This window comes from Schistocerca gregaria, chromosome 6, assembly GCF_023897955.1.
Source record: "Schistocerca gregaria isolate iqSchGreg1 chromosome 6, iqSchGreg1.2, whole genome shotgun sequence".
Lineage (NCBI taxonomy): Eukaryota > Metazoa > Arthropoda > Insecta > Orthoptera > Acrididae > Schistocerca > Schistocerca gregaria.
The window spans coordinates 8,317,671-8,340,512 of NC_064925.1; the positions used below are offsets into that span (position 1 = coordinate 8,317,671).

Here is a 22,842-nt window from a genome sequence, read left to right on the forward strand (position 1 = left end):
TATCATAAGAATAAACCTGGTGTAAACATGGCATTATGTATTCTTGCGTGTTTGCTGGAACCTCATTGGATTTCCATTTCACCTGGGACTGCAGCAAAGCTGTCTCAAGTACTGTCAAGTACAATAATAAGGGTACATTTTGCGCTGTGCATTAGGCGCACATCGACTTCATGAAACTATGGGACAACAGCTTTATCGTTGCATTTAACTTGGACATCACAGGCCAGTCAGCTGGTACAGCTAGCCTGCAGTGACGTGTACAGCTGCAGTTCAAACATGAAAACAAATGAGCAGAGGAGCAATACAGCTTTGAATGTCATTTGATTTTTAAGCAGAATAAAATAATGCACTGCAAATCTCCCACAATATGCTTGTAAGATGACTACACGAAAACCACAACACGTCATTGTTTTAGTTGATGTACTATTGTAATTAAAAACAAGAATGATGAAAATTCTTTACTCAACCACAACGTAATTTTTCTGCATAAGCTGTGTATAACGTAAGAGTGTACTGAAGCATTTCACCGTATAGTTAAATATTGAAGCCACTGAAGGTATTACTTACAGTCAGTCAGTCTGGTAATCTCCTAGATCCTTCCTTACCCGAATCTGAGAAATACATTTCAGTTCTGGAAGTGTCACCTACTACATTAATAGCAAACCTATCAACAACAGAATTCATGAAGCCAACCATTCTTTTATGACGAGCCGTTCTATATCCTGCCAGAGTTCAGCAGTGAGGTGTGCAAAAGCTGCATGCCTTAGTTTCAGTACGTCTGGCAGCTTAACAGTCTTTGGGCCAAATCCCGCAGCTTGGCTTCAGATCAGTTCTGTTGGGTTCATATTGTAATAGTACAGTAGCAAATGTAAAAATGCAGCATTTGTATAATGTGCTCGATGCTGTGAAAATGATTGTTTTTCATGTTTCTACAATACTTATCTGCCTCTGTGTTATAAAATGATGGACATAGTCCAAATGGAGAGGATTTGGTTTTTCATTTTTATCTTAACAAATTAAATTGTAGATTTATTGATTTAAACAACTTTTATTAACAATCTTTCATAAAACATTGATAATTAAGAATTTGTATTTGAAATGGAAACAGGAATTTCATGTCTAATATGTAATCAGAAACAAGAAGATGTGCATTATTCATAAAAAATGATGATGAGTTTTATAATTACAAGACGTAGGTATTTCAAACTGAATGAGGGGAAAAAAAATGGTACTGAGGAGATTTCAACCAACACTCAAATAACTACATTTTGCTCACATTCCATTACACTACCAACTACGCTACATATTTAATTAGCAGTTGTGTACCAAATGCATTATATACAATGCTGGAAAAACTTTAAAGCTGATTATGTCCATGAAGTTATGAAAATCATTAAGAACAGCCCGTTTCTCATCACTTTTTAACCATGTTCCACGCACATGTTTCACTTTGTAATAGTAAGCAGCCTCCGCCATTTTTATACTGTGCATTAATAGTGCGACAATCAGAGCACAATGCTGCAGAGGCTGTGACTGTACACGTTTTTTGAAATAAAACTACATGGCTAAACAGTGATTAAGAAAAAGCTGATGGCTCTTAATACATTTGAATATTTTAAAATTTCATTTAACATAAGTTAGTAATAAGATATCTAATACATAAGTAGGACCTACTTCCAAGAGCGTAACACCACCAGTGTACGTATGCTACGGCTTCTGGCCAATCATTGCTTTTGTGTTTGTTTATGTCAGGCTTATTCTTATGATGGACGGATTATAGATGGGTGCGATCTGTGCCATTTTCGAAATACTGGGCACAGTTTTTTGTTCAAAGGATCTATGATAGATTATAGTTAGAAGAGAGGCCACCTCAGCCACAAATTCAATATAGAATCTGATGGATTCCATCAGGGCACGGAGCTTTATTCAATTTTAATGAGTTGAGCTATTTCTCAACATCACTGACACTAATACTTATTTCATTCATCTTTTCCGTGGTATGAGGATTAAATTGGATCAATTGTCCTTGATTTTCCTTTGTAAAGGAACATTTGAAAATGAAGTTAAGCATTTCAGCTTTTGCTTTGCTATCCACATTTTCAGTTTCTGCCTCATTCGTTAGGGACTGGATACTAACTTTGGTGCCACATATGAACAGAATTGCTTTGGGTCTTGTGAAATGTCATTTGACAGTAGTCATTGAAGGCATCATGCATTGCTCTCTTGACATCCAAACACATTTCATGCAACATCCTGCCATCAATAGCCCCACACATTGTTTTACACCTGTTTGTTTAGGAGTTTCTTTACAGTGACTGTATACTTTGGATGTTTCCTCCCATTGTGGATTGTTCTATTGAGTATATATCTATCCAGTACTTGGTCAACTATCCTTTTAAATTTGAGCCACAATTCCTCTGCATGCTCATGCCGTGTGCTGAAAGTTTTAAGTTCCTCATTGAGGTATGCCACTACTGATTTTTTATCTAGTTTACTGAAAATATATATCTTTCTGATTGTTTTAGTTGTCCTTTATACCTTGGTAATCATTGTTGCCACAACCACATCATGGTCACTGATACCAGTTTTGATGTGGACATCCTCAAAGAGGTAAAGTCTTTTTGTTGCTGTTAGATCCAACATGTTTCCATCATGAGGGGGTTTCCTAACTATCTTTTCCAGGTAGTTTTCAGATAAGGCATTTAGTACTGTTTCACAGGATATCTTACAAAATAGTAATTTTACCAATTAATTGTTGGATGATTAAAGTCGCCATCAGTGACTACAGTGTGCTTGGGAATTTTATGTACAAGTGAACCAAGGTTTTGTCTACATCAGGAGAGGGGTCTGATGGGTGATAGAAGGATCCAATTATCATTTTATGCCCACCCCTGATACTGTGTCTTGCTCAGACAGTCTCACGTGCAGCTTCAGTTTCTATCTCAGTGGATCTGAGTTTCTTGTCTGCTGTGACAAATACACTCTCTCCATTTCCCATTTGCCTATCCTTTTGGTATACATTTAAATTTCCCCCTAATATCTCACTGCTATCAATTTCAGGTTTTAAACAGCTTTCTGTACCTAGTATTATGTGAGCTTCATTGCTTTCATGAGTGCTTCAAACTCTGACACTTGTTGCAAATGCTTCAGCAGTTTACCTCTAGGATTTTAATACTCTCGCCTTCTGATCTTACACTGACACATCTGGGTTTCCTACAGCTTTCATTATTGGAATTGGATGGAGATCAATTAATCTAAAAAACCCTTGTGTGCACCCCACACATAGTCAGCTACCTGAGTAGCTGCCTCTGATGTGTAGCGCATATCTGAACTGTGTAGGGAGACCCTATAGTTCTCAACCCTATGGCACAAGTCCAGGGAGTTGCAACCTAGCTTGTCGCAAAACCTTTGAAGTCTCTGTTTCAGTCCATTCATTCAACTCAGAACTGAAGGGCCACGATAAATTCTGAGGACAATGCTGCAAATTGTGAGCTTTGTTGAAGCTCTGCAGGTGAGGCTGGTCTTCTCAACCTTCTCAGACAGTCGCTGGAATGATCCAACAATGACTTCTGAACTGAGACGACAGGCATCATTTTTTTGCAACATGCCTCATAATCTGCATTTGGTTGTACCCTCTTCCATTAATGGCTGCTGGGATAGACTCTTCAACTTGCTGAATGAGGCACCCAGGCATACACACTGAGTGCACCTGGTGTCCTTTTCTGTCCCTTGCTTGCTGTTGTTTCCCTAAGGAGTACCATCATTCACAATATGTTTGAACTGTCAACAATTAATAAACTCCTAGACTTTTCTGTTTGCCTCCTCCGGACCCCAGATGAAACAGGTTTCCCCAAAACAGGTGAGGTAAGTCCCAGTGGCTCAGTTTCAGTGAAAGACAGCACTTCAAGTGTTTGTGAGGGGGATTGGTACAACACCCTGAGTCCTTCCTGGTCCCCGTCTCATTGATGCGCCACTCACAGTCAAGTGGATGGGTAATAACAGATCCTGTACTTTCTGCAAAGGAGACATGATCTACAGGAGAAGATACTACTAGAACTACTTCTGGTACATGCACCATCGGTACATGACTCTCCGGAGCTTCAGAAGCTATTTTGATTCCACTAGGATGCCTTCAGTCGAGTCAAAACATCACCCTTTCAATGCGATTTTCATCTTTGGGAAGAGTAGAAGTCACATGAGGGAGGGGGGGGTGGTATCTCTGATGACTGGTGGGAGGGATGAAGGAGCATTGCCATGCTGTTTTTGGCCAGAAATTCCTTCACAATGAGTGATTTGTGTGCAGGTTCATGTCACAATGCACCAACCAGTCTTTCTTTTTCAAGAACTCTGGCTGTTTGTGCCAAACTTTTTCCCCCACTTGCCTCAAAACCTCACAGTAAAACCACCCATTGATGTCTGATCGGCTGGAACAAGCTCCTCATGCACCATTCCCCGCATGTCGAAAAAAATAATCATCACTGACTTCACGTTGCTGTGAAGCTGTTGAGCTTTTTTTTCCCTTGTAGAGGATAGCATTTTCCTTAGTGATGTCTGCTGCTTCATTTCTGGGTCATAGCCATAGACCCAAAGTTCATCACATCTTATGAGACTGGATAAGAATTTTGGGCACTCTTGATTTCTTTGTTGCAGCTCAGTACACATTTGAATCCTGAGGTTTCATGGGTAAGTTCTGAGCAGATGAGAGACAAACTTTGCTGCAATTCATATAATTTTCAGGTCATTGACTAGAATCCACTGACATGTACTGTATGACAGCCCAAGTCTGTTACAAACATTGTGAATTGCCTGCCTTTGATCTTTGTGAATGTAATTCACTCTCTGGTGTTGATCATGTTGAAGGTAGGCCAGAAAGTTTGTTGTCTTCCATATATTCTTAGCCTTCATGAAGTGCTTGAACCACTCATATGTTCTTGAATTCTCGCCAAATGCCTCTGTCAGAATGCAGTGGGTTCCAACTGCACTTTTCTTCAATTTGAAACAGAATTTGATGCAAATCCATTTCACAATTTGAAGAAGCACTGAAACACAGCCTGACCCGCGCCACTACAACTCACAACGGCTTACACCAAAGATGATGCAGCTTCGTGCCACAGTGGTTGAGACATGTGTCTCAAGACATGTAGTGGCGGAATACCATACTGCTATTGGTGTGACTGGGACAATTTTCACATCATAAATCTCAACAGTACTTGTAACATACCTTCTTGGACATAGAGTTTCTCCCAGATCCCATCAACATTAGGTCTGCGCCATGTAATCTTGGAGCTTCCATTGTCTGATAAGCACCTTGTGATAATAAATTAAATTGAATGCTACAGTCAGTCAGCATCCTCACCTCTCAATAACTTTTTTGGACATTCTTAAATTTACAGTTATTGGTACAATTCTTAACAGCATTTGCATTCCTTGTGACCTTTCAATTATTCCTCTCCTTCATGCATTCACATGAGATATGACCAAACTTGTTGCAACTGAGGAATTTGTTTCGCTCGTTAGTGCTGATTGCAGTCACTCAACAGTGACCACTGGCACAACAGTTGAAACGCTTTCTGTTTGGATACTGAGCTGCAGTTTTTTTTATTTTTTCTAGTACTTGAGTCCTTAGCAACTTTGGTACTGTTGTTTCCAAAATTTTCATTACTGTAACTTTTGTAATTTCTTTTCAGTAGTGACTTTCCAGATTTAATGGCCTTAACTGGCACAGAGGTAATACTGTTATTTACTTTTTCAATTTCACCGAACACTGCCAGTTCTATTCATTTTCTCAGCTTGATTCACTCTTCACGTTATTCAAAAATAAGCCAAACAAATGTTTTACACCATCTCAGAGTTAACGCATAGTTAAATCTTTTGTTGCTAGTTCTAAGTTAGTGTTTGATGTTGTAGGCTGTTCCATTTAAGAGTTTTGGTTTCATTGTATAGTCCTTCATTGTCTCATTTAAAATTTCCTGTCGTATTGTTCTGCTCCTGCTAATCATAATTAAAATGGCAGTCTTCATTATAGATCCAAAGTCCTCACAGTTGCATGTCATAATGTCATCACAAGCAAAACGGCACTCGGAAAATTTCATCATAAGTGTCCTAGTCAGGCAGCAGCCGCTGGTAAGAAATAGCAGTAACAGGGAAATAACTGACTTTGTTACATTTTACGGGTTCCTGAACAAGTGTGAATTATGTGGTCTCATCTGCGTGCTTTGGAAGTGTCTCAGTGTTAACCTAATTTAGTAGACACAGTTCTTGCATTTTTTATCAGTGTTGAAAAGTTCTGCAACGTGTGCCAATAGTCATTTGTTTCTCTGTTTAGTGTAGTTTTCCACCATCTTTAGTATGGATAGGGACTGTGATTGCTTTGTGCGGATGGAAGCTGGTGACATTTCGCTCTCAGCTTCAGGCTGTGTTGGCTTTGGGTACACAGCTTGAGACTGCAGTGGATGGGCATTGTTGTTGTAAACCGACTGTGGGGATCCAATGCATGCCCAGCACTACCCACGAGTCCGTCGATCGATCTGCACCAGTGGCCAGCCCAGTTACTGCTCGCATTGAGGTTGAGTCCTCACCCGTGGCTGAATGAGAGGTCACCTTGGGGCATGACAGGCTGTGAAAGATGTCCTGGGGGGCCGAACATAAGGCCTCCTCGGTTAGCCTCACAAACTGGTTCCAGGTGCTATCCGACAGTGCTCTGAGCCACATGTTGTTGCTTGACCTGTTTCAGAGGAAACCTCTCAGACTGCAAGATCCGGGCAGTCACAGAGGATGGGATTACTGATATTTGGGGGCCCCAGTGTTAAGGATGTTATTGGCCCCATAGGGACTTGCTGCCAAGAAGGGGCAGAAAACCCACGTGCATACTGGGTGGAGTCATTCCAGGTATGGGACAGGTTCTTTTGGATGCAACGAAGAGCATAGGATGCAGCCAACTGCAGGTGCTGCCTCATGTCGATACAAGTGATGTGTATCACTTTCGATCAGAAGAAATTCTCTCTGGTTTTGAACAGCTAACAGAAGTGGTAGAGGCTGCCAGTCTTGCTTGCGAGATGAAAGCAGAGCTCACCATTTGCAGTGTAGTCGACAGGACCGATTGCAGACCTCTGGTGCAGACCTGACTGGAGGATGTGAATTGGAGGCTCAGACAGTACTGCAAGCGTGCTGCAGATTCCTCAACTTGTGCCATAGGGTGGTGGAGTTTTGGGTTCTGCTACATAGGTCAGGAGTCCGTTGCACACAGGAACCAGGTACACTGGTAGAAGAGGCAGTGTAGCATGGACTGGTCATTCTCCTTAGGTTAGAGGGTTTTTGGGAAACACAAAATAGGCTTCAGTCTCAAAGGGTGCCGTTCAAACACAGGAAGAATGTAGAGCTAGGAATCGTTGGTATAACAGTTGCAAATTGTTGTAGCTGTGGTGAGCTAATAGAAAGCCCTGAAGCTCAAATCATTAAAAGTAGTGAATCCTGGCTAAAGCTGGAGATAAGTTCAGCTGAAATTTTGCAAAGGACGTAATGGTGTTCAGAAAGGATATGCTAAATACAATTGGTGGTGGTGTTTTTGTTGCTATTGGAAGCAGTTTATCTTTCAGCGAAATTGAAGTAGATAGTTGCTGTGAGTTAGTGTAGGTAGGGGTCATTCTTGGCAACCGGAACAAAATAATAATTGGATCATTTTACTTACCTCACAGCCCAAATGATAAAATTCCTGAAAGACTCGAACAAAACTTGAGACTAATTTCAAACATGAACCCAACTCATACAATTATAGTTGATGATGACTTCAATTTGCCCTTGATATGTTGATCAAAACACATTTTTAAATCTGGATGTGTGCATAAAACATAATCCAAAATCATGCTAAACACATTCTCTGAAAATTATTTCAAGCATTTACTTCCAGAGCCCACACAAATAGCAAACAGTTTTGAAAACACACATCTTCTCTTAACAACAAGTAATACAGAGCTGATAATGAGTATCAAAATGGATACAGGGATTTGAATTACCATGGAGGGAACAGTCTATTGACACACAGTCAACACAAATTTAGAAACTATTGCTCATATAAAACACAACTACTTCTTTACTCACATGAAATGTTGAGTGCTGTTGAAAGTGGATTTTAAATTGATTCCATATTTTTAGATACCCAGAAGGCCTTTACACTCTACCTCACAAGCAACTTCTAATCAATTTGCGTGCATATGGAATATCATCCTGGTTACGCAACTGGATTCTTTATTTCCTGTCAGAGAAGTCACACTTCATAGGGACTGACAGTCTACCCTGATAGCTGAGTGGTCAGTGTGACGGATTGCCATCCTACGGGCCCGGGTTCGATTCCTGGCTGGGTCGGGGATTTTCTTTGCTCAGGGACTGGGGGTTTTGTTGTCTTCATCATCATCATTTCATCTCCATCTTCCGCACAGGCCGCTCAATGTAATGTCGAATGTAATAAGACCTGTACCAAGGTGGTCGGACCTGCCCCGTAAGGGGCCTCCTGGCCAGTGACGCCAAATGCTCATTTTATTTTATATGAACTGTCAGAAAGTAATTGAGTAATATAGAAGTGATTTATGGCCTTCCCCATGGTAGTGTTATAGACCCTGTGCTATGTATTATGTATATAAATGATTGAGGAGACAATCTGAGCAACTATCTGAGACTGTTTGCAGGTGATGCTATCATTTATCATCTAGTAAAGCCATCATAAGATCAAACACAGTTGAAAAATGGTTTCGATAAGATATCTATATGGTATGAAAATTGGCAAGTGACCCTAAATAATGAAAACTGTGAGGTCATCCACATGAGTGCTAAAAGAAATCCATTAAATTTGTTGACATGTTAAATCTGTCAAATCTAAAGGTCTTAAACTCAACTAAATACCTAGGAATTACAAGTATGAACAACATAAACCAAAGACTGCATTTTATTGTCAGAACACTTAGAAGATGCAACAGATCTACTTAGAGACTGTGCCTAGACTACACTTGTTTGTCCTCATTTGGGGTACTGCTGTACAGTGAGAGATCCTTACTAGATAGGGTTAACGGAGTACATCCATGTTCAAAGAATGGCAGTGCATTTTGTATTATCAAGAAATAGAGGAGAATGTGCCATGGACATGGTACAGGATTTGGGTTGGACATCATTAAATCAAAGATGTTTCTTGTTGTGGTGGGATCTTCTGATGAAATTTCAGTCACCAACTTTCTCCTCTGAATGCAAAAATATTTTGTTGACACTGACATATGTAGGGAGAAACGATCATCATAATAAAATAAGGGAAATAAGAGCTGGCATGGAAAGATACAGGTGTTCATTTTTTTCCATAGGAATAATAGAAAATTGTTATGAAGATGGTTCAATGAAACTTCTGCCAGGTACTTAAACGTGTTTTGCAGAGTAGCCATGTACCTATAGATGTAGGTGTATATAGCTAGCCAAAACTGCATCATTACTCATTCATTCATTTGATCGTGGGGAGCCCCCAAAATTTATAGGAGAAATGGCTCCGATTCTTACAGAAACCATTTATCATCACCCAAGTATAAATTCTAATGATTAACAGAACCACAGAGCAGTCCAATATAACTTCTATCTTCTGAATGAACATCATTTCTCAATTATTATACAAAAACTACTCTGCCTTATCCAACTTCTCTGAGGTATCACTTGTCTTATTTGCAATAAAATCTCTAAAACTGCCAACCAAGGCCAATAGTACTTTCTGAAATGTGTTTATCCAGTGGAGCAATGTAGCAAAATGGTAGGACACTTGATTAACAAATTCTGGTAAATAGTGAAACAGTCCCTGTGTAGATTTAGGTTTTTCACGTTGTCCCTAAATTATATAAGGCAGTTGCCAGGACAGATCCATTGGAAAAGACACAGCCACTTTATTTCCCCAATCCAAGATAGTGACTCATCTCAAAAGACCCTTTTTTATGTAGAATATTTAACCCTAATCTTCCTTCTGTTGTTTATCTTCACACACAGCTGTTGCAGTGCAACATTTATGGCCCGAACTGAAGCTTGAAAGTTGCTGTAGTATCTGCTAAAATTTTGATAGAAGTAAGAGACCTCCGTTTCCAGGTACACAACATGCTGTTTGCCATGTTGTCATTAACAGAGTTCATCATCGTCATCATCATCATCATGCCATTGTCGAAACAGTATCTTAGTAGCATGAACAAAGATTTGCATGTATCTGTGTTCATAAGACTTGGCAGAGCCTCATTTGAAGGGGCAAGCCAGTGTGTTTCACTGTTTCCTTTCCCTTTGCCTAATGTATTCCTCTTCATGTTTTTCAAAAGTTTACAAGTTTCATCATAAAAAAATTCCCCCATAATAATGAATCCATTTTCATACCACTTCAATTTGGGATAGAGGTAATAGCTTCATCTGCCAACATTAAATTTTCCAACCCTCATGCACAGCAAATCATAGGAGAAACATCACATTTTTGGGAGATCTCGAGTACTGCACAGGAAATTGAACCGAAAACAGCACATTTTTGGGAAATCTTTAGCTTGTGAACCCATTGAACTCCCATATTTCTGTCAGAATACAAAAACCACCAAATATGGCACTTTAGCTTTAAAAATTTATAAATCAACATGGCATCTGCTTGGTTTGCTTCTATCACCTAATCACAGGACAGGACATGTGGTGTCGTGCAGACCTGTTTCTGGCGGTGGAATAGAACACTGGAATGTTTATTGCTACATTTACTCATTATAATTTTTACTGTTTTTGTGAAATGAGCCTGTGGTGACAGCGTGATCTCTAGCGTAGCCCAAGTGACTGATGGAAGCAAAAGAAGGAGGCGCCATGTTGATTTACATGTTTGCAAAGCTAAAATGCTGTATTCCGTATTTAGTGGTTTGTGTATTTACATTTACATAGTACAAAAGTATGCAGTTTAATTGCTGTACTGTACTAAACATCTCTCCAAAACTCGATGTATGTCTATGATTTGTTATACAGAAGGGTCAAGAAATTCGACAGCGGCAGATGATACTGTATCAGCTGATGTTCTATCTAGGCATCAGATTTGTAAATAGTTAATGAACTGTCATTTTAAGGTTATGAAACAATTATAAAGATGCAATTTTAACATTAAATAAGTTTCGGTTACGAATATCAGTGAAGTGCTGCCTTCAGATTTAGATTTTAATACAGGAATGGAAAAATAACAAATTTCACAATATTTTATAGAAACTGCCAATTTTGCATGATTTGTTACATTGTTGTTTCCACAAAACTTCCCTGTCCATAAATATAACTGACAATTTGTTGACAGCAAAAAGGCCCATTGACAATGCAGGCATTTAATCTCATTGCCTGAAAATACAGCATGAAGCATTTTTGATATACTTTGTCTTCTTGAGCCTCATTAAATGGCAGAATTCTGGGATGGCTACCAGCTCTTGCAACTATTGCGGCATTGAACTTCTTAAGTGCCTCACCAGTCAAGGTGTTGGTTTCACTATTGCTGCTGCCGCAACAGCACTTAGTCAACCAAAGCTGTGACCACCTCATTTTCAACACTGTAACCCTCTTTTTAGTGTCAACCACATTTACTGAAGGCAAATTAACTTCTTCAACAACAGATTAAAATTGTCTATGAGTCCATAAAAGGAAACAGAAAACGTTCATTGTGGAGTTTAATACACACATCAAAAACAATTTTGCATCACCCCGGTTTCCAGAACTCCTGAAGATTGACTATGGATATTGTATCACAGACACAGTCCATTTGACTGTTCAGAGATGTCACTAAACCCACCCAAAGATGTAAACAACCATGCATGAGCAGCACTTGTTCCATGAAGGGGGTCCGACAGCCGATCAATCCACCAGGAAGGAGCTACACGGCACATGTTGCCTGTAGCTCAACCTTGTCTAACCGGACTATACCGCGGTTGAATTGATCCTCATTGTTACTTTATGCCAAGAAGGACTCTCAACAAGGGAAGCGTTCAGGCTTCTCAGAGTGAACCAAAGTAATGTTGTTCAGACATGGAGGTGATACAGAGAGACAGGAACTGTCAATGACATGCCTCGCTCAGGCCTCCCAAGGGCTACCACTGCAATGGATGACCGCTACTTATGGATTATGGCTCAGAGGAACCCTGAAGTAACACCACCATGTTGAATAATATTTTTTGTGCAGCCACTGGATGTCATGTTATGACTCAAACTGTGCGCAATAGGCTGCATGATGCACAACTTCACTCCCAACGTCCATGGCGAAGTCCATCTTTGCAAACACAACACCATGCAGTGCGGTACAGATCAGCCCAACAGCATGCCGAATGGACTGCTCAGGATTGGCATCACATTCTCCTCACTGATGAGTGTCGCTTATGCCTTCAACCAGACAGTTATCGGAGATGTGTTTAGAGGCAATCCGGTCAGGCTGAACCCCTTAGACACACTGTCCAGTGAGTGCAGCAAGGTGGAGGTTCCCTGCTATTTTGGGGTGGCACTATATGGGACCGACATACACCGCTGGTGGTCATGGAAGGTGCTGTAGTGGCTGTACGATAAGTGAATACCATCCTCCGACCGATAGTGCAACCATATCGGCAGTATATTGGTGAGGCATGCGTCTTCATGGATGACAATTCGCACCCCCATCGTGCACAGCTTGTGAATGACTTCCTTCAGGATAACGAAATTGCTCGACTAGAGTGGCCAGCATATTCTCCAGACATGAACCCTATTGAACATGCCTGAGATAGATTGAAAAGGGCTGTTTATGGATGACGTGACCTACAAACAACTCTGAGGGACCTATGCCGAATTGCCATTGAGGAGTGGGACAATCGGGACCAATAGTGCCTTGATGAACTTGTGGACAGTATGCCACGATGAATACAGACATGCATCAATGCAAGAGGACGTGCTACTGGATATGGGAGGTACTGGTGTGTACAGCAATCAGGACAATCACATCTGGAGGTCTCACTGTATGATGATGGTACAACATGCAATGTGTGAGGTTTTCATCAGAAATAAAAAGGGCAGAAATGTTGTTTAGGTTGATCTCTATTGCAGTTTTCTGCACAGGTTCTGGAACTCTTGGAACTGAGGTGATGCAAAACTTTTTTTGACGTGTGTGTAAGTCAAAACAGAAAATAACGTGTTATAGTTCCTGAATGAGTCCAAACATTACTAAGTTGCAACACACATGTTTAGTAAGTATAATATAAAACAGTTCCATTAAACTTAGCGGTGGTGGAAACGACATGTTCATAGTTCATACTATTATGCACACAGATTTACACTATGTGATCAAAAGTATCTGAACAAGACGAAAAACATATGTTTTTCATATTAGGTGCATTGTGCTGCCACCTACTGCCAGATACTTCATATCAGCGATCTCAGTAGTCATTAGACATTGTGAGAGACCAGAATGGGATGCTCCACGGAACTCACAGACTTAAAACATGGTCAGGTGATTGGGTGTCACTTGTTTCATATATCTGTACGAGAGATTTCCACACTCCTAAACATCCCTAGGTCCATTGCTTCTCTTGTGATAGTGAAGTGGAAACGTGAAGGGACACATACAGCACAAAAGCAAAAAGGCCTACCTCACATCTGTTGACTGACAGAGACCACGGACAGTTGAAGAGATAGGCAGACATCTATCCAGGCCATCACCCAGAAATTCCAAACTGCATCAGGATCCACTGCAAGTACTATGGCAGGCAGGAGGTGAGAAGACTTGTATTTCAGGGTCGAGCAGCTGCTCGTAAGCCACACATCATGCCAGTAAATTCTAAATGACATCTCACTTGGTGTAAGGAGCTTAAACATTGGATGATTGAACAGTGGAAAAAACATTGTGTGGAGTGACAATCATGGTACGCAATTTTGTGATCCGATGTCAGGGTGTGGATGTGGTGATTGCCTGGTAAACTTCATCTGCCAGCATGTGTAGTGCCAACAGTGAAATTCGGAGGTGGTGGTGTTACGGTGTGGGCGTGTTTTTCACGGAGGTGGCTTGCACCCCTTGTTGTTTTGCGTGGCAATATCACAGCACAGGCCTACATTGATGTTTTAAGCACCTTCTTGCTTCTCAATGTTGAAGAGCAATTCAGAGCTGGTATTGTAACCACGAGTGTTCTGGTCGCGGGGTTGCCGACAACTAAGTGCTGCAGGACCAAATGGGAGCGGCCCGCGAACAAACAAATGAATTTGAAAGGACGGACATGAATGATGATGGACGATCGAGCACAACTTTACGAACAACATGCAAGAAGCAACAGGGTCACAAGCAACAGCCTAACGAATCCACAACAAAGTAAAGTAAACTTGCTGTCTGTAGGGGAGATGTCGATAGACTCTCACGAATATCAGACTGCCTCACTGAGTGAGAGGCAGGCACTTAAATACAGAATAGGGTACGTCGCTATTGGCTGCTGGCACCACATGCCCCACCGTGGCACCCTCGCGTTATATGCGGGTCAGGAACGTGCGCGCGCAGCCACATCTTACGGCACGACCTGCAGAGACGTCTAGTGGTAATCGAGGTCCATGCCGTCTGGCATGGATTTGAAATCCCGCAGCGCTCAGTACTAGATCCCTCCCACCTGAAACTTGAGCTTAGGGGTGGAACGCCTTGGACGGTGCCGAGGTGGTTGGCAGATGCGAGTAGACCGGCTCGTCAACTGCCGTTGGCAGAGAGGATGGGACGTCCGAGGTGTCCATGACAGCCGACCCAGAGGCCAGGGTGGTGGAGGGAGCCGCCAATCAACCTGGGGGCAGGGAGGGCCAGCGGCAGGCCCACGCGCATGGACCGTGATGACCGTGGCAGACGTCCAACCCGCCCTGCTCCGTACACGCAGGCCCACACAGCCGCGCCGGGGGCTTAACGCTGAGAGGGCTGGGAGTGAGGGCGGGAGGGGGACAGAATCAGCAAATGGAGCAGGGTCTGCAGCTGTTGCCCATGGAGGAGCTCCACCGGACTATGTCTGTCAATTGGCGTGATGCGATAGGTACCCAAAAACAGGGTGAGGGCCGACGTTGGAGATGTGTCAACTGCCTTTGTCAAATGTTGTTTAAATATGCAGACAAGCCTCTCCACCGCACCATTGGAGGAAGGGTGGAAAGGTGGGCTACGGATATGTTTCATACCGTGGGCCTGACACAAGTCATGGAAGGAGGATGCCATGAATTGGGGGCCATTATTGGAGACCAATGTGTGAGGCAGGCCCTCTATGGCGAGAGCCTAGGCCAGGACCATGCGTGTAGCCTCCATGGTAGTGGACGCCATGCGGACGTCATATGGGTATTTGGGGTAGGCATCAACAATAAGTAACCAAATGGACCTCAATAACGGGCCCGCAAAATCGAGATGGGTGTGATCCCAGGGCTGGCGAGGCACAGTCCAGGGTGCGAACTAGTGAGGGGGTCTTGCCTGGTGACGCGCACTCACACAGCGCACCCGCAGACCAGGCGGTCAATATCGCCATCGATGCTGGATCAATACATGTGCCGGTGAGCCAAAACTTTCATGCGGGACATACCTGTGCCTGTGGTGTAACAAACTTGATGCCGCAAATCCATAGGGGTGACCACCCCGATGGCCATCCGACTCTGTGACCAACAGATGGACATCATCGACCACGGAGAGCCTGTGGGACAGGTGGTGCCAGGGGCTGAAATTGGCCCACATCCGATGAGTGATATAGGAGGGCCACCATGTAGCAGAGAACCAGCCACAAGATATGGTCTCGGCGTGTTGCGATGCAATGTAGCAGCCATAAGAGGCAGACTGTCCAGCGCATCCCGACGGGCGGAATCAATGTGAAAGCAGAGGACCTCCTGTTGGTCAAACACAGGATCAGGGCCTGCTGGAAGGCATTAGCATGGTGAGCAGTGGGCTTATACCAGATGGTGTAAGCATAATTTCGTAAAAATAATACCCAGTGTTGGAGACATGGAGCTGCCCACCCTGGAAGGTAAGAGTGGGGTCCAAAAAGCATAACTAAAGGTTTATGGTCTGTCAGGAGGGTGAACTTTGCCCCAAAGAGAAAGGTGTGAAATTTTTGGATGGCGAACACGATCACCAATGCCTCCTTTTCAATCTGGGAATATTTCTGTCTGGGGGGGGGGGGGGGGGGGGCGAAGTCTCAATGCAAAAGTGATGGGCTATTCTGAGCAATCGGCATTCTGATGCGCGAGGACGGCCAAATGCCTCATGATGATGCACCAGCTGCCACAACCAAGGGGTGTTCTGAAGAGAAGGGAGTAAGGCAAGGGGTGGACTTCAGCATCGCCTTTAAATGGAGAATAGTCTGGTCACAGGCAGGAGACCAATCAAAAGGCACCCCTTTGTGGCGCAAGTGATTGCGGGTTGAGCAACAGAGGCAGCTGGGGTGAGAACTTTAAGTAATAAGTAAACTTACCCAAAAACACCTAGAGTTCAGGTAAATTCTTGGGACGAGGAAGGGCCTCAGTGGCCGCGACATTACGACCCGAAGAGTGAATGATATCTTTTCTAAGTCAGTGGCCTAAGTACTCCACTTCTGGTTGGAAAAAAACTACACTTCTCCAGCCGACAGCATAAACCTGCAGACTGTAGAGTGTGAAATGAGGCACTGAGGTTTCGAACGGGAACGCCCGGTGACCAAGATGTCATCCAGATAATTCACACAGGTGGGGATAGGCTGTGTAAGCTGCTCCAGGAAAATGGCTGGCGCCGAAGAGACACCAAATGAAAGGCGCTTGTACTTGTGCAATCCAAAAGGCATATTGATAACCTAGATGTTCTGGGAATCAGTATCCAAGGGTAACTGGTGGTATGCCTCAGCCAGGTCGATCTTTGAGAAGTACTATCCCCTGGCAAGCTGGCCGAGAAGGTCTTCCTGTCAAGGAATGGGGTAAGTGTCTACAAGGGACTGAGCATTGACAGTAGTGCTGAAGCCCCCACACAGCCGAAGGGACCCATTGGGTTTCCATTATATCTCCAGTGGTGTCACCCAGTCACTGTATGTCACAGGCTCCAGAATGCCAGTGGCCTGGAGCCAAACAAGTTCCTGCTTGACTGCTGTCCGTAAGACCATTGGAAGGGGTTGAGCCTGGAAACAGTGAGGCTGTGCATCTGGCTGAAGCGTAATGTGCGCCTGAAAATTGGAAGCACATCCAAGATCCGTTGCAAACGACGACACAAAAGCGGAGCACAGATCATCCAAGTCCTGAAAAGGAACAGCCATGGAAAAAACCTTAATTACATCAGAAATTTAAAAACCAAACAGCTGAAATGCATCCAGGCCAAAAATATTCGAAGCCGATAGATGGTCGACGACAAAGAGGGTAAGGGGCTGGGGAACACGTTTGTACATCACCTGGATGACGAACTGCCCACGAAGGGGAATGGAACTGTCTCCATAGGTGAACAAACACTGAGAGTGAGGTGACAACTCAGGAGAGCCCAGTCGGGTGTATGTTGCCATATTAATCAGGGAGATGGTGGTCCCAGTGTCAACCTGAAAACACATCCTCAGTGAAAAGGCGGAGCATGAGGAAAAGCTTCTGCGCTGATGGGTCATCCTGTGGGACGACTGATTGCAGAGCATGGATGTTATCTTGAGGCCCAGGAGGGGCAGGACTGGAGCGAGTCGAGCGACTACAACAAACCGATTGGATGTGGACCTCGTTATTACACAGTGTGCATGTTTTCCAGTTTCAGGGGTGAGGACAATCAGCGTGAGAATGTGTGGTAAAGCACTGTGGGCAAGATGGAAGTGGGCCGCGCGGTCGGTGACGAGGTGTGACTGGAGGTGCCGATGCCATAGAGACATCGGACAAAAAGTCTCAATGGTGCTGGCCGTTGTCGACTGGACCACGTCACGAGGGCAGAACCTGCCGAGACACATCAATTGCCGCCACTTGCAGCTGTGCCATAAGGCACTTGTTAGCCGCTTGAACAATGCGGGCAATGCGGAGAGTCTCTTCCAAGGAGGGGTTATCGAGTTTCAGTGCCGCAGTGTGGACATCAGGATTGGGGGCCAGCTGAACCACCACATCCCGGATCAGCGAGTCTGCATACGAAGCCTTACACTGCTGATTGGTGAACGTAAAATCACATCAACGGCTGAGACCCTGCAAGTCCATGGCCCAGGAATCATACGATTGACCAGGTTGTTTATGGTACTGGTGGAGCTCCAGCCAAGAGGCGACCACATGGTAGCGTTGGGAATAATAGGTTGTCAGCAAAAGGCATACCTGCTGGAAAGGGAGAGCCACAGGATCGGAAAGCGGTGCCAACTTGCAGAGATCGCTACAAAGAGTCATCCGTGAGTTGAAAAGCTGTAAAATGTTGTTTCAGCCGATGTATGTATGTTTCACAGTATTCTTTAGCGTCATTAAATGGGGGAACGACGGCGGACGTGGGAAAGCATCGAACACCTGAGGAATTGGAAGCTGTTGTGACAGTGCATCCTTCGCATCAACTTTGCCCGTAGCAACCACAACTGCTGTAAGGTGTTTAACTGGAGCTGCTGTTGCTGCATGAGCTGCTGCTGTTGCTCCAGAAGACAGACCAACTTTGCCTCCTTGTTAACAACTACCACCGTTTACAATGTCACCAAAATGTTGTAACAGCGACCGGAACGGTCACAGGGTTGCCGAGAATGAAGTGTGGTGGGACCAAACGGGAGCAGCCTGTGAACAAACAAACAACAGGAAAGGATGGACACAAACAATGATGAACGACCGCGCACAACCTTACGAACAACAACACGCAAGAAGCAACGGGGTCACAAGCGACATCCTAACGAATCCACGTCTACTCGTACATGGAAACAAAGTAAAGTAAATATATAGCTTCTGTTACTGCTAATAACTAGACACCAGTGCCTAAGAGCTTTAGTTTGTATGATAAAGCACTGAAGATGATCGTTATGTGATCGAAAATCGATTTTGCTGTTAATAAATCATCAGAATTATGCTCAATGCTGACCTTCTTTCTAATTTTTTTATTGCTGTAATGGACTGGCCTGCACAAAGTCCTGATCTGAATCCTATAGAATACTTTTGGGATGTTTTGGAACGCCAGCTTTGTGCCAGGCCTTACCAACCAACATCGATACCTCTTCTCAGTGCAGCACTCCATGAAGAATGGGCTGCCATTCCCGAAGAAACCATCCAGCACCTGATTGAACGCATGCCTGTGAGAGTGGAAGCAGTCATCAAGGCTAAAGTCAGACCAAAACGATACTGAATTCCAGCATTACTGATGAAGGGTGCCATGAACTTGTAAGTCATTTTCAGCTAGGTGTCTTGATACTTTTGACCACATAGTGTATATCATTATCATTGGTACACGGACATAGTAGTCAGAGGCCACTGGTAGAGGTGAGTCGGATACCAACAGCTGCCTACTACAGAAATTCATGTGATCGGCCAGGATATCAGTAGAGCTCTTACCTCAGGCACATTGGTGATGTTAAACTTGGAGATTTGTTGTTATCTTCCATTTGTTAATAGAGTGAGGTTACTAAATATGTGGTTCTGTATAATAAATCTGTATCATCGTGATCAATTCACAGCATACTTGAATGCGTTAATTTTGTTAATTACACAGTGCAACAAATTTGAACTTTGTGCCTTGCCACAAGATAGTTTTTATGTCCTCTTTACTAATCACATACATTGATTGTGAAAATAAAATTCGAAATGTTCCATCACATACCAGTTTTTCTGGAAAAGATACACCAGATATACCGCTTTTGAGAAACTTGGAAATGACTCAGTAACAATACAGGAGGAACCTGTAGTTGATTAATATACAGATCATGTAACAAAAGTAATTGTTTGACAATGAGAACAATCAATTTTTGACCACACAGAAGGGGAAGGAAACAGGGTGAAGGAAAAGGGGTAGATTTTGGTAAAGTCACCCATAGTCGCTGGTCAGGGAAGACTTACGAGATGGGATAAGAAGGAAAGACTGACTGTTGGGGACAGAACCAGATGAAATTTGAAAATCTGAAAATATTCAAATCTCATCTGTTGCAGTCACCAACAATCAGTCTTTTCTTCTCATCCTGTCTGGTAACTCTCCCCTGATCCACGGTTTTACTAAATCTACCCCTTTTCCTAGACCTCTCCAGTCCTTTTCCTTCACCCATCTTCCTTCCCCTCCAACCCTTCTGCCTGTAAAGGAGCCATTGGCTCCAAACGCTTGCCTAATTATAACCTCCTTTTATATGTGTGTGTTCTGCTATCACTTGGTAAGGAGATTTTTTTATCCATCCGATTACATGAAAAGTAATTTTTTGTATTACAAAACATAAAATAAGATGAAAATAGTATGAGTAAGCTGAATAAAGCCTGAAATGTGCCTACAACTTAGAAACTTTCTTTGGAAACTTTCTGTTGGTAGGTAGATGGTGAAACGTCAAATGCTTGGCGATCATATTCCCGTATATCGTCTTTCCATGGCAGCGATATATTAGTGACATTGCTCACCATGTTCGTCACTCACATCTCCGAGATTAGGTGGGGTGATATCTGGATGGAAATCAAGAAAATGTAATTTCAGAGACATTTCTCAGACATTATGTTTCTCAAGAAATTGTAGAATACATCTTTAAAAACAAGCCAAGCTGACTTCCCAGTATCTGTCAGCAACTGTTCAAAGGTATATCTTTCATTAAGTCTTGGATCTGAGACCCAAAGAAAATTCCTTCTTTAATTTTTGCAGTGCTAATCACAGGAAATTTATAGAATTGAAGACCCCAGCCAAATTTGTTGAATGCTTTCACAAAATTGTTCAAAAGCCCAATTTCAGATGAAGTGGTGGTAACAACACACTGTCTTTGTCAACAAAGGATTCATGCAACAGATTTTTTTTAATCGGGATTGAAAATTTCTCTCAAAGGCCACTCTGTGACTGCACAGTGGTCTTTCCTTGACCTACCATCCCAGTGACACCAGAAACAGCAATTATGATTTTGTGTAACCAGTCTGCATTCCCTGAACTAGTCCCAGAACTTTGAGATCACCTCAGATTTCCATTTGTGATTCAAATATTCAATATATTTCAGGAATATCATCATGCTTTCCTAGATTTCCTTTAACTGAACGGGCCACTTGTATTGGAGGATTCTCATTTCCGTTATGTAAGAGAACAGTTTTGAGACTACTCTTGGAGGAATTTATAAATAGGTGCCATTTTTCTGGATTGTGAATCATCCCAAATTTTGTTAGCAGCCCATTTATGTCATTACAGTATACCAAACCCTCTGTCATTGAGAAAAAGTGGAAAGATCAAGCTGTTGTTTACGGAATGTGAACTAGTGTTTGGTTGTAACAGTGCTTTTCTTGAAGATGAGACCCAAGTAAAGATTGAGATCTCTTACAAGATCGTTCAGTTCTGCCTTGACAATGGTTGTGGTTGTAACCGTGCTGCAGATGGCATTTACTCGAGATCTTCATGATCTGTTGGTTTGTCACTACCCCAGTCTGTTTCATCTTCCAGTGCTCATTCTGTTGGTGGCTTTGGAACTGGGCGAGAATCAGAATGTGGAACAGGGCGATTTGCAAACTCCAAATTTGTATGAGATATTGTGTGCTTTGATTTACTTAAGATTCCTTCTACTTTTGTTAAACAAAAGTAGCAATCTGTAATGTAGTCTCTAGGTTCCCTCCGCAACTGTATTATGGCAAATGGCGTAGATGGGTGGGTTACATGCAGCCAGCCTCATAAATAACTGGAGCAACATGAACAGCAGTTCTGTGGTGCCCAAAACTTGTCTACCTTTGATTCAAAATACAAATCAATGGCTTTTTCATGATTGTTGCAATGGGATGTCTTTGAGACTTAGTTGTAAACTTGCCACACACGTAACAGAAAACATTTGGTGAATTAACACACTTCCTACACATTGGTGAATATAAGAAACGCAAGAGCACACAAAAACAGCATTCTTCACGTTAGCAGGTGTACACATGTCACGTATCGATACAGTGTGATTTCATAGAGAGATAGTCAATGGTTGATACCTGATAGCCGATTGACTCCTGCAACTGCGACTTCTCTCCACCTGCTCCAGCTGGCTGTCTCCCTCTCCCCTCTCTACTCCCACCACTACAGAACAGTATTTCTAAAATAGCAGAATGTGATAAGTGCCACAACATACTTATAATGCGTCTGAGTACAGAAAAAATTGCATTTGCAGATGAAAGTTTAGGTGATAGTGAATATTGATTGTCATCACAGCACTGAACTACATGCCAACCACATACTTTTTGTTCTGCGCAAATGTCATTGTCACACTGTTTTCTTGTTGATGAGGAACAAACTTTGCTGCAATTTGTCCCGTGTCCAACTGATCTGCTAAAAAGCATGATCTTGGAATGTTTCTCACCTTCCACAACTCATAACCACCTTTAGAGTGTTTTAATCAATCAATTTTCTACTTGATTTAAACGTTGCTCACCAAAAGCCATATTTGGCATTTGCCTTCTTCAAATTAACAGTATCATAACTCACAAGCACATTTGTCTGTGGTGTAATGAAAGCATTGAAAATTATGGGACATGTGCTGAGTGAGATTGCACATTGGTGAGACAATGAGCTCATGTTTTGGAGTACACCTTGTCAAATCCCCATCCGGCCATCCAGATTTAGCTTTTCTTAGAATACTTAACGCAAATGCTGTGAGGTTTTCTTTGAAAGAGCGCAACAGATTTCACTCCCTAATCCATGCTTGTTCTCTGTTTCTGACAAACTTGCCAAGGGAGGGGGGATGGACATTAAACCCTAACCTTCCTTCCTTCTTTCTTTCTTTTATGAGACATACATAC

At 42.8% G+C, this 22,842-nt stretch overlaps 1 protein-coding gene across 1 annotated transcript in view; it reads left to right on the forward strand.

Moving 5' to 3' along the window:
• The window catches only part of LOC126278541 (protein cornichon homolog 4-like), an 80,065-nt gene that overhangs the window by 48,508 nt on the left and 8,715 nt on the right, over positions 1-22,842 (forward strand). The window lies entirely within an intron of this gene.